Source organism: Cryptomeria japonica, chromosome 11 (assembly GCF_030272615.1).
Source record: "Cryptomeria japonica chromosome 11, Sugi_1.0, whole genome shotgun sequence".
Lineage (NCBI taxonomy): Eukaryota > Viridiplantae > Streptophyta > Pinopsida > Cupressales > Cupressaceae > Cryptomeria > Cryptomeria japonica.
This window is the reverse complement of record NC_081415.1, coordinates 234,131,777-234,144,968: the sequence shown is the minus strand read 5'-3', so window position 1 is coordinate 234,144,968 and position 13,192 is coordinate 234,131,777.

The window sequence follows — 13,192 nt, the reverse complement described above, 5'->3', positions numbered from 1 at the left end:
AATCCATAATCAAACTGCATATCCTTTTAGTTGCAATCATGTGTGTCTCCTTTGGGTTCTTCTAAAATCTAGCAACTAATCAAAATGCATGAGCAATATCCAGTCTGATGTGAACAACGTAATGCAGTTTCCCTATCATTGACTAGTACTCCTTTTCATCAATGGATGTGGCATCATCCTCCTTAGATAGTTTACAACATGTAACCATTGGTTTCCCAATTGGTTTACAGTCACTCATTCCAAATGTCTTCAATACCTCTTTTACATATTTGGATTGTGTGATAAAAATACCACTCTTCATCTGTTAAATTTGTAAACCTATGAAGAATTTTATCTCTCCTACCAGAAACATTTCAAATTAACTTTTCATCTCATTTGCAAAGTCATCACTCATGTCATCATTGCCTCCAAAAATGATATCATCTACAAACACTTCACTAACTAGTATCTTATCTCCTTCAGTCTTGAGATATATATTGATATCTTCACTAGTTCTCTAAAAACCTATCTTCATTATGTGTGAATGTAGTCTTTCATACCATGCTCTTGGTGCTTGCTTCAAACCGTATAGAGCCTTGTGTAGTTTAAACACCATATCCTTTTCATCTGTCAAAGCATAACCATCTGGATGTTCAATATATAATTCCTCTTCCAGTATTCCATTTAGAAATGATGACTTCATATCCATCTAATATACTTTGAATCCCTTATATGCTGCAAATGCAAGTAGAGTCCTAACACCTTCCAATCTAGCAACTGGTGCAAATGTCTCGCCAGTCTTCTCCTTCTTCCTGTGCATAACCTTTGCATACCAATCTAGCTTTGTTTCTAACTACTAATCCATCTTCATTAAGTTTATTCCTAAATACCCATTTAGTACCTATCACATTTTTATTCATTGGTCTAGGTACTAGGGTCCATGTATTGTTCTTCTCAATCTGGTCGAGCTCCTCTTCCATAGCTTTGATCCAGTGATCATCTCTAAAGGCTTCCTTAGCAGTTCTAGGCTCAATAGTGGAGATCATGCGATAATTCTCTCTAATTATTCTCCTGGTTAATACTCCAGCATCTTTATCTCCAATAATCTGATCAGGATTATGATTTGAGTCTCACATACCTTGGAATGACATGATCATTATCTCCAGGTTCTTCTTCCTCACTATCATCATCTTCTGCAGAATCTACATGTTCTAGTTGAACTGGTACTACAACATTCACTTCACCAACTTCTGGCTTCACTGGTTCTAGTTCCAAAATCGGAATGTAAGGTTCATCTTCCTTCTTCTCCTCACTGGTTTCTCCTAAAACTTCAGGACACTCATCCACTCAGACATCAACACTTTCAATGATTTTGTTTGTCCGCTTGTTGTAACATTTGTAGGCTTTACTCTTGGTGGAGTAACCAAGAAATATGCCTTCATCACTCTTAGCATCAAACTTACCAACATAGTCACCTCTCTTGATAAAACATTTACTACCAAAAATCTTAAAATAACTAACATTAAGTGATCTACCATACCAGTATTCATAAGGAGTTTTATCCTTATCTCTCTTTACCAATATTCAGTTCACAGTGTATATAGTTGTGCTGACAACTTCTCTCTAGAAAGTTTTTACTACACCTCCTTGTATTATCATTGTTCTAGAAGCTTCAACAATTGACCGATTGTTCCTCTCTGTAATACTATTTTTTTGTGGTGTCCTTGGTGCAGAAAGCTACCTCTTAATTCCATTGTGTTCACAATATCTAGTGGATTCTATAGAAGTAAATTCACCTCCTTGATCTGTCCTCATACACTTTATCTTCTTACCACTTTCCTTTTCAGCTAAGGCCCTGAATTCCTTAAACTTACTAAAGGCTTATGTTTTATCCTTCAAGTATGTGACCCACATGATTCTTGAGAAATCATCAATGAAGATCATAAAATATCTATCACCTTGAATAATTTTAGTCCTTATTGTTCCACAAAGGTTTGTATGAACCAAATCTAACAAATGTTCTGCTGAGAAGGATTTTCCCTTTAAATTTGAGGATGTTATCTTCCCTAATTGACATTTCTTAAATAGAGCATTCATCGGTTTGTCCAATCGAGGCAAACCTCTCACTAACTTGGACTTACTGACTTTGACAATTTTATCAAAATTAAATGACAAAATCTTCGATGCTAAAGCCAACTATCATCAACTTTAGAAATTAAATAGTTGTTGACTTTAGGGTTTAGGTGAAATAGGTTACCTTTTTTCTGCTTGCTGGTTGCAATCAGTTCACCTTTTCTCCCATATATTTTGCACATTTCATTCTTAAATTCCAATGGATAACCTCTGTTATTGAGCTGAGCTACACTCAAAATATTGTGCTTTAAGCCTTCAACCCAATAGACATCATCTACGTTGCTCTTTCCATTAAGAGAAATGGTTCCCTTTCTTTTTACCATGCAGGGTGAGTGTAATGCCCCACCAGGAAACCCTGAAGGGATAAAGCTAAAAACACACGAATGAAGTACAAATAATTTTTTTTTTTAAAAGTTAAACACAACACCATGATACAATGAGATATCATAAGTGCAGACAACACATCGGAAGACTAAAAAACACCTAAAGGGTTTCCCAACGTGATTACTTAATTCAACTCATGCTTAATTAATCCAATTAAGTTGATTAACTTAATGACAAGATAATAATTAAATAAATGATAATTTCTTCTGATATATTAATATTATAGATAACATGACGAGGTTCATCCATTGAGGTTAAAAGATTAGATAACATGATTAAGGTTCATCCAATATAAGTTTAACCATACATTACGCTCCAGCTTATATTAAAAACATAAGTCATGCATCTAATTTCATTACATACTTTAATTTCAAGATAAACCAACAAATACTTTCCATGCATACTTTAATTGCATTATCAATAACAGAATATATTCCATTATTCTAATCTACATTCTTTCATGATTCAAATTACTGCGTTTTAATAAGATGACTACATACATGCTTTTAAGATTAACTTCATCTAATCCCCATCATACATTCTAACATAATGCCATCCATACATGCTAAATTAAAAAGAAACATAAGAATGTAAAACACCACATAACACCGAAATGATCTTGGAGTTCACCCCTAGAGGGCTACATCTCTTGGTCTACTCAACTGCAAGACCACTCTGATAATTAAATAATAGTGAAGAATACATAATTTTACATCATTTACAATCCTACCATCAAGGCGAACATAATCAATGGTATGTGTGACCACCTCGGTCCAATAAATACTGAACTTTCCTCGAATAGGAAAGGATCCAACTAAACATAATATGAAACAATTACAAAAGATCAACTGGAGCATCCGTAGAACTAACTATTCGCAACCCAAGGTCTGACATGATATCGAGTTCTCGTGAGGGCATAAACATCAGGACAACTCCACACCAATTGTCCTATCAAGACAACACTACAACACACTAGCAAACATAAGGGATAAGTGTCATCACATAACTTGGTATGGTTACCATGGGAGGTCTTCATAGGTTTTGACTCCACATACTGGGTTACTCTGGCAACCTATTCCGAACCTCCGGCCCATCCAAGCCTCATGTGGACCCACACATCCTTTCGTGAAGACAAGGAGGATGGTTTTCCATTTCAGGCCTTCTCACAACATGTCGAGTCTGTGTTAGCACTCATCCCATGTGTGAGGCACAATTATCTTACTTAGTGATTCATTAACTAACTCTCTAATATACTATTAGGTTATCACTTAATAGACACACTTTCGATGGGTTACCCAACAATCACTTTGGGTGCGGTCCCCAATCGAAAGCCACTTTCCCATATGACACTAGTCTATACTCAAACGAACTTAAAAACCCAAGCATACACAAGGTCAAGCATACAAAGTTCAAAATGGAGTAAACGACCATTTGGCCAAACACGATTTCAAAAGAGATGCATTGACTGGCGGTACTCTAACTAGAGACCTGACCAACTATGGTCAACCACAAATCATCATTCGACACTAGCATAAAGGATTTGACCAAATACAACACCACCACAAAATAATAGTCAAACTCGAGACCGAGGATAGAAACAGGTACTCCAAATCAATCCATATGATAGGGTACAATCAAACAAAGCAAGACTTGCCATTATGTAATGCCCCGCTAGGAAACCCCAAAGGGTTTAGGTTAAAACACTCAATTAGAGTGTAAATATTTTTTTTTTTCTTATAATAATAATAAGAAGTTTTAATAATAAGACACATTAAAAAACATTGGAGTTATCTAAAGCTTAGATAACACAGCGGAAGACTAAACGAACCTAAGGAGTTTCCCAACGTGATTACGTAACCTTACACCTAACTCAACTCGTGACATTTGATCCAATTAAGCTGGATATCTTAATTACAAGTTAATGCTTTAGACATGGATAAAATATGTTCGAAGAATTGATATTTTATAATTTAGGAAGCGTTCATCTATTATGATTGGAGATGAGGCTAACATGAGGATATTTACTCAATGTATTTTAAACGTAGGCATCTTAAGAATTCTCCCATTAAGGTTTAAATATGGTTAACTTGGCGAGACCATCCATTTTAGATACAATATAACTAATATATCAAAGTTTATTTTTATAGATGGTTAAAATGTAAATAGCCAAAAGAGTTCATCCATTGAAGTTAAAATAATGCTAAGAGATGAAGTTCATTCATTAAGGTGAAAATGTAATATAGCCACATGAGTTCATCCCTTTAATTAAAATATAGTTAGTAAAATGATATTCATTTGTTAATGATTAAAAATGTAAGTAACATAGTGACGATCATCCATTAGGGTTAAAATATAACTAACTTAATGAGTTCACTCATTTTAGTTAAAATAAAGTTAATATGCAGAAATACATTTGCTAAGATTAAGATATAAACAACTAAATGAGTTCTCCCATTTTAGATCAATTTTAGCTATTATGATGAAGTTCATTTATTAAGGTTGAAATATAAATAACTAAATGAATTCATCCAATTTAGTGAAATAGAGCGAATATGATGATGTTCACTTTTTAAGATAAAAAGGTAAATAACCAAATGAGGTTCATCCATTAGATTTTCCATTTAGATATTATGACAGTTAATCCAATATTTGTTATCCATTCATTACGTTCAAATTACAAGCTTTATGACAAGTTAATTCAATAATTGTAACCTAGTGAGTTTCTTTCCATGCTTACTTCTTTTCATTAACATTAACAAAATACTTTCCATAATCATATTTACAATCTTTTATGACCCTAATTACTACATTTAACAAGAGCACTTTATTTATGCATTCAAGAAATAACTCCATTAAATCCTCATTATACACTTATAAAATTTAACCATACATGTTAGCTCTAAGTATGAAAAATGAGAGACAAAAGCATCACATAACACAGATATGATCTCGGAGTTCACCCCTAGAGGGCTACATCTCTGGGTCTGCTCAACTAGAAGATCCCTCTGGCAATTATTTAAGTTAAGATTACATAAGGTTCATGTCATTTACATCTCAGCCTTATAGGCGAACACAACCACTATACAACGACCACTTCGGCCAATAAATACATAAATGATCCCTTTATAGAAGCGGATCCATCTGAACACATCTAAATCAATTGCAAGGGTTTCTTATCAGACGGTACTCTAACTAGGTACTTGACCAACTATGGCAATTTCCCATATGTCCTATAACATCTAAATTCAAAAATAATATGCACTTGGATAATATGTAAATTTAAACATCTCCGAATAATAAATATGATTTATTTCATACATCTCCAATGAAAGAGAGTTATTCTATCTATTCCCAAAGGAGTATTTCCTCATTTAAACAAGTTCCCAACTTTAATATTAATCATTATATAATTATCAGCCCCTAGATAATAAAATATAATCAATTAATAATTTAAGAATACACAATTTTCACTTTATTATTATTATTAAAATATATATATTAATCTCATTAAATATATATATATATATATATATAAACAAATTGAATAAATCATAGATTTCAAACTTAATATTAAATAGTATATGTTTATTAACCCTTGTTAATAAACTATATAATAATAATATTTAACACTAAAAATAAAATGGACTTTTTTTTAAACAAAAATTACTTTATCCTTTTGTTTACAAAATCTTCCAAATAAAATATTACTTTATCCTTTTATTTCCAAAATCTTCCAAATAAAATATTACTTTATCCTTTTATTTCCAAAACCTTCCAAATAAAATATTACTTTATCCTTTTATTTCCAAAATCTTCCCAATAAAATATTAAAATAAATAACAACTTTATAAATGGATATATATATATATATTTTACATAAATTAAAAACACAAAACACCACATACTGGAGGCATGAAAAAAAAAAGTTAAGGCAATTTTAATATTGCCTAGTAACAGCATGTAAAAAAAAATTAAGGCAATTTAATATTGCCTGGTAGCTTTGTTACCATAGGGTAGCATGCTGCCCCCCCATTTATTTTATATTATTTATTTATTTATTTATTTTTATTTTATTTTTAATTTTATTTAAAATATTTACTATGTAAAACACAGTCTAAAAACGCTAGTCTCCCAGAGACTTTAAAAATTAATTTTTTTTTTTTAAACATTCGCTGTTAAAAATATACAGATCACAACAGCGAAAACAAAAGGAATGAATTTTATTATTTTTATTTCTACACAGTCTCAAACAGAGATTTAAAATACATTTCCAGAATGTTCATGGCTTTCCAAAATATAAAATAAAACAACCCCACTACTCAGACTTCTCTGAGAATAAATTTCGATTTTCAGTTTATCTCGAGATTTAATATCAAATCAAAACACCATAAAAGTAAAACAATAATAAACTAAAAACCCCCAAATTTTCTTTCATTCACAATCATTGAAATATATTTTTCTAGAATGTTTAATGTAGACGTCTAAAACTGGTCAACGCTTGCGGAGTCGTACTTTAACATTTGCGCATTGCCTTATTTTAGGGTTTTTGTGTCGCATTAACATTTCTCCTATGATTCGCACTTGGTCTTTATCATTTGCGAGCATCGAGTCCTTCTTCTGCATTCCTCATTTTGTATCACTTTCAAATTAGGTCTTGTCGATAACAATCTTCAGTCATGATTTTGGTCGATCCTTGTCCTCTTGTTAATCTGTCAATCATCTTTAGCTTGTTAGTAATCATTTGCGATTATCAACTTGTCAATCTTGTCATTTTGCAATCAATTCGTCATCGATCCTTGTCCTCTTTAATCATGTCAATTGGCGCTTATCAATTTGATCTCCTTGTCAATTTGGATCAATTTGTCATTGTTCCTCGTCAATTGGCTCATTTATCAATCAAATCATTTATCAGCATTGGTCCTGTTGTTAATCAGAATCATGATCAAATCAATCCTACATCAAGACCTAATTGTCATCCTTGCATTTCTAATTCATCTTCTAGGGTTTCATGATTTATTCATTTAACCTTGTTTGTCATTTCTCCCTCTAGGTTAAAAAGTTTATTTATCCTAAGTCTTATTATCACAATTAAATGTTTATTTAGTTGGCTAACTAATTCCTCCTCTCTTTGTGAATTAATTAATGAATGAAAAATTATTAATTAATTTACCTAATTTTCCAATTTACTAATTTCTCCTAATTCCTAATTTTCTAATTTTCATCAATTTTCTAATTTCCTTATTTCTAATTCATCTAATTTTCTAATTTCTCCTATTTCTCCTAATTGTCATAAATCCTTACATAGCAAATTTGTCATAATTGTCAGTCAATCAATTTTGACATAGCAATTTGTCAAAATTATCAATCAATCAATTTCGCATAGAAAGTGTCAATTTGTCATAATTTGTCATATTTGTCATTCTTGATTTGAAATTTCCATTCGAATCAAATTCATGCTAATCTTGTCATTTCTCCCATTTATCTATAAATTGGATGAATTTCTTCAATCAAAGTCCCTGGTCGAATCAATCACGCTTCTAGTACCCTTATGTTGTCGTCTCGTCTTGTCTACTTGCTTTCACATCATGCTTATGCAATAGTAGGTGAGATCCACAAACAAAAGCAATTTGAAGGAGAAAGAAGGACAATGGAGCCACATGAAGGAGACATCTTCATTTGGTTTGCTTAGATTTCATTTTGAAATGTCTTGTTTTCATGTTTTCATTGAATGTAATTAGGATTGGTCATTGCAATTGAGTTTTCATGATTGAACTAGGCTAATTTTTATACTTGCTTTGATGATTTCCACATTTCCTATTTACATTTAAAACAAACAATATGAGAAATTTTACTGCAAGAACATGATTTTTTTTCAATATACCCAATAACTTTCTCCAATACAAAGCAATGCAAACCCTTTTTTTTTTTCAACGCTGAAACAAAACATCATTTTTGATTTAACCATGAAATAGAAAAGAATAACCAAGAATCCTACCTCTCATTCGCATTCCTGGCAAGATCCTGAAGGAGAGCCCAACTTGCAGTTGTGTAAAAATCCATCCTTCCAAAATCTCCAACATGCATAAAAATTTCTTCTTCCCACAGACTGTCGGCTACTTCGGGTGAACCCCCAAATAAAATAAAATAGAAAAATATATATGAAACCTAAACTTTTTTAGGTTTTCCCCCAAAAATATTTTCCAATCATAAAATATTTAATAAAAGAGCATTTTGTTTTATTTTGTTTTAACTCAAAAAAAAAAACAAATCAAAAATGTTTTTCTCTCCCTCATGTAATTTCTAATTTCGAAATTTAAGCACTTTTTAAATAAAAAGGAAATCAAAAATGTTTTTCTCTCCCTCATGTAATTTCTAATTTCGAAATTTAAGCACTTTTTAAATAAAAAGGAAATAATAATTCTTTTCAACTATTCAATTAATTTAACTTGATTTTCTAATTAAAATGCTTCTCTCTTATTTAATTTTAATTTTCTCGATATTAATTAAGCCAACATTTATATTTTGCAATATTGACAAGGGTTAAATATTTTAATTAAACTAATTCCCAAAATCAATCTTTCATACTATATCAAATTTACTTATAAATTAAACTTGCTTTTCTAATAAAAATTAATTTTCTTAAATAAGTAAAATTAACCTTTCTTTTCCAAAATGCAAAAGAGGTTAAATTAATTATATTTCAAATAACTTTAAATATTTCCTTTTTAATATGCATAAACTAATTAAATTCATTATTTAAAATTAACCATTAATTTAAATTCGCTACAACATAAATAAAGCGATCTTTTTAATTAATGATTAATCACCTAACAAAACCCTATTTATTTTAATTTCTCAATTACTAATGCGTAAATCAACACATTAAATTGAATTAAATACTTAGGTTAAAATACTCCATTTACCACATGCAAGGCACACAAACCAAGAAAGTCCACCAATCACACGACATGCAACCCAACCAAAAAAGGAACCTGACGGACCACACATGACACTCACCTGATCATGGCGAAGGCAAGACGAGAGTTTAATGACCCCCTAATCCAAATTCTAAGGATGAAGGAGGTATACTCAACCCTGCGAAGCCTGATGGAGATGAACCTCGCACCTAAGCGGTATAGTACCTGCAATCTCTTGCAACCATGAGTCATGCAAGCATACATATATATACATATTCAATGAAGGCGTTAGCTCAAGATTTATAACAAGAATTAGGGAACAATTACATTTACACCAGAATTGATGCAAAAGCACAATAATAGGTATGCACAATTATTTATATTATCTAATCTACAACATTGCATCACGGTTAATCAACCATTCAAGAATGCCACATAGGAAGTCAACCAAGGTCAAATGGGTTTTACAAGGCCAACTAGGGTAGGGGAATTACATTCTCCCCCCCTAGGCTCCGACTTACTCCTAGAAGTCGCAAGGCTAAGCAGAATTCATACAACACATATTAGCCCTGAAACTCAATTACAATTATCAATTTACACAAATAAATATTTTGTCAATAATTTTAAAACATTATTTATAAACCCTCTATGAATGTCATTATCCATTAACAGAATGCATCTAAAATCATACTCTTCTTAAAATATTCCAAAATTTACACACAATCATAATAGAGAAACGAGGATTTTTCCTCCCTTTCATTACACCAAATTAAAGCAATTAAAAGATATAGACAATAGTTACCATAATCATCTATCAAACATGAAAAGAAAACATGCCTTCAAGATCAAATTCTTTCACCCATACCTCTTTTATCAAAACTTTATCCCATAGGACTAGCTTCAAATATCAATTTCTACAACCAAGTTAACATTTCAATAAATAGGAGGAACGTAAATAACTCAATTGTTTACACTTTCCATACATATAAGAACCATTCCAATGACTATGTCCCATAACATAGTGACAAGTTAACACCATTTAATCCATGATTGCACATAATAACCATCCACATAACTGGAATTGCACAACAGAAAAGGCCACATGTGAGCATGTCTAATGCTTGGTCAAAGATAACATGCACGATCAACATCTCTATGCCTGATCTCAGAACAAATAACATGATCATCAATATCCAACATCTCACTCAAGGGCTTGATGGTGCTAGGGTACACCACAGTGGTGCTACCTTCCATACAAGACCCTCATGAACATCGCTTGTTGTGTAAGGTGTTTAGCCTCCAAGAGATAGTCACCACTCATAGGTAGGTAGTGGATCCTAGCTGTCTCACAGCCTCACATACCTCCATCCTCAAGGTTCCCTACGTCTACTTCCTCGTATACACTCATCCAAGCCTGTCTCCTACGTTCTTGGAGAGGAATTCACATTGCAACACAAGACCAGCTTACGAAAACAATAAGGATAAACCAGTTTAGCCACCAAAGTATAGAAGAATAAAGATAATAATCATCAATTCCAATAGTAAGGTAATAAAATAATTCTAAAATTGCAACATCAAATCAAGTAAGAACAAGATTGCAAGATCGTGGCTAAACCTTCAAGGTCAAAATAAGATAAATTGCTGGCCCTCCAGGAAAATAAATAAATAAATAAATAATAAAAGAAAATCATAAGTGCAGATTACATCACTATGTGACTAGCAGCTAGCCACCAACGAGGAAGGAAGGAACAATCATCTAGCTATCGCAGTAGCTCATCATGTGGTGTGGCCTAGTCACACATCCGCATGGCATGGCAATGTGCACCTCGACATCACCATGCATCACATCGTCGTGCGGCATGGCTCTACCCTATACCTATCGGTAGGCCTCATGGCAATGTCTACTACATCCCGCATCGTGTCTCAGCACGACATGACAATACTCCATGCAGAAAGGGCATGCAATGAACATATCTCACATGGTAGTGTACCTCACGGATAAGGCATGTGCAGGTCACACCTTGCATAGCAACGTACCTCTCAGGATACTCGTCGTAAGCCAGAGGTATACATGGCTAAGGTCTACCCACAAGTCTACCAACACTAGTCAATTGGCAGCTCATGTGACAAATAACATGCCTCTCATGAAGACAAGGCAAAAGATGCTCCAATATAATCCATCATTATGCTCAAGAACTATCATCTATATGCCCAAAATAAAGGATAGGAATTAGGCTAGCACACATGAACCTCATATATCGGTTCATCACAAGGGAAAGTATTGAGTACACCTATAATACAGTTTCATTATATAACTATATTTTTTCCTTGAGATAGGGAAGCTAAAGTCGCTTCACGTTGACATTACTCGTATGTTGTTCATACTATTCAAGGAATGGTGACTTCTAATACTACCCCTTCACATACTGACTTATCAACAACCCGTGGGTTGGCACTCAGTAAGGGAACAAATATGCAACATCACATAAATAGTATGGTTTCCCATACTCATAGGCAAACATATTCCCCATGGTTGATTACTTCACCATCCCATGGCACACATAGCAAGTACGGGTTTCTTACAACACACAAAGAATAGCACCATTACTGGCTCAGTCACATTTATGGGGAGTACTTTTTAATTCGCTATCATCTACTTAAGGGAAGTTTTAATTATGCTTTTCACATGAATCATTAAATAAAGTTTACTCTAGATACATAAACTGAAATTTTTAACAATTCAAATTTACACAAGGAAATAACGTCATTCCGATATCTTTCTCAAATTCCACTAAGCATTTTCATTCACATTACTAACTATGCAATTTTCTCTTCCAAAGAGAAAAACTTTCCTCATTCAATTAGAAGCCAAAGCAAACATACAATTTCATATGCGTTATAAAACTTCTTCTTAATTCACTGCATTCTTAATAGCATTTAAAAAACAACAAACCCTATAATTTAGGCAAGAGGAGGAAGAGAGTTGGAAAATCAACTATTTCCTACAAATTCACAAGATCAAGAAGATCACACTATATGCTCAGATATAAGTCTATCATTTTAGTTGCATGGTTTTCATTTTGCTATCTTTTAGGAGGGTGGCAAAGCAACCTAACATGACATTTCTAATTATTATTGTTGCAATCTAATGTTCTAGTTTTCTGAACAAGAAATCAAGACAGATAATCTTTCGGTAGTACAAAATCTCTTGAGAAAACTCACTATTCTTACTTCAATACAATAATACATCAAAATATGCAACCTATCTTTGAAAATCAAAATACAACAAGAGGGTAAATGAGGGTAAAATTTAATAATAAGAAAATATATATATTAAATTTTAATATATTAATATTTTTTTTAAACTTAAAAAAAATAATTAAAAAAAAGATGAAGGGCGACTAACCCTAGGGTAGCCACAGGCGCACCTCCCATCCCCGGGAGTGGGGCGGTCGTGCCCTAGCGGCAAAGCTGCGGCCACTGTGGTGGGCGCAGGTCCCTCGGCATCCCCATAGTGGATACGGGGAACCCTGCGACCACCACTGGGTCGCAGGACCCTATGGCCACCCTGTGGTCGCAGGGCTCTGCGGGCACTGTTGTGGTCGCAGACCCCCCCTGCTTAGGTTGCAAGCTCCTCGGTTTCCCGCCCTCCAACCCAAAAATTCATCCAGCCACATAAAAATTTTGATTCTTTTTTTTTTTTTTGAAATTTTATTTAATAAAATAAAACAAATTCTAAAACACAAACCCCAGATTTATTAAATCCACAGTCTCACAGA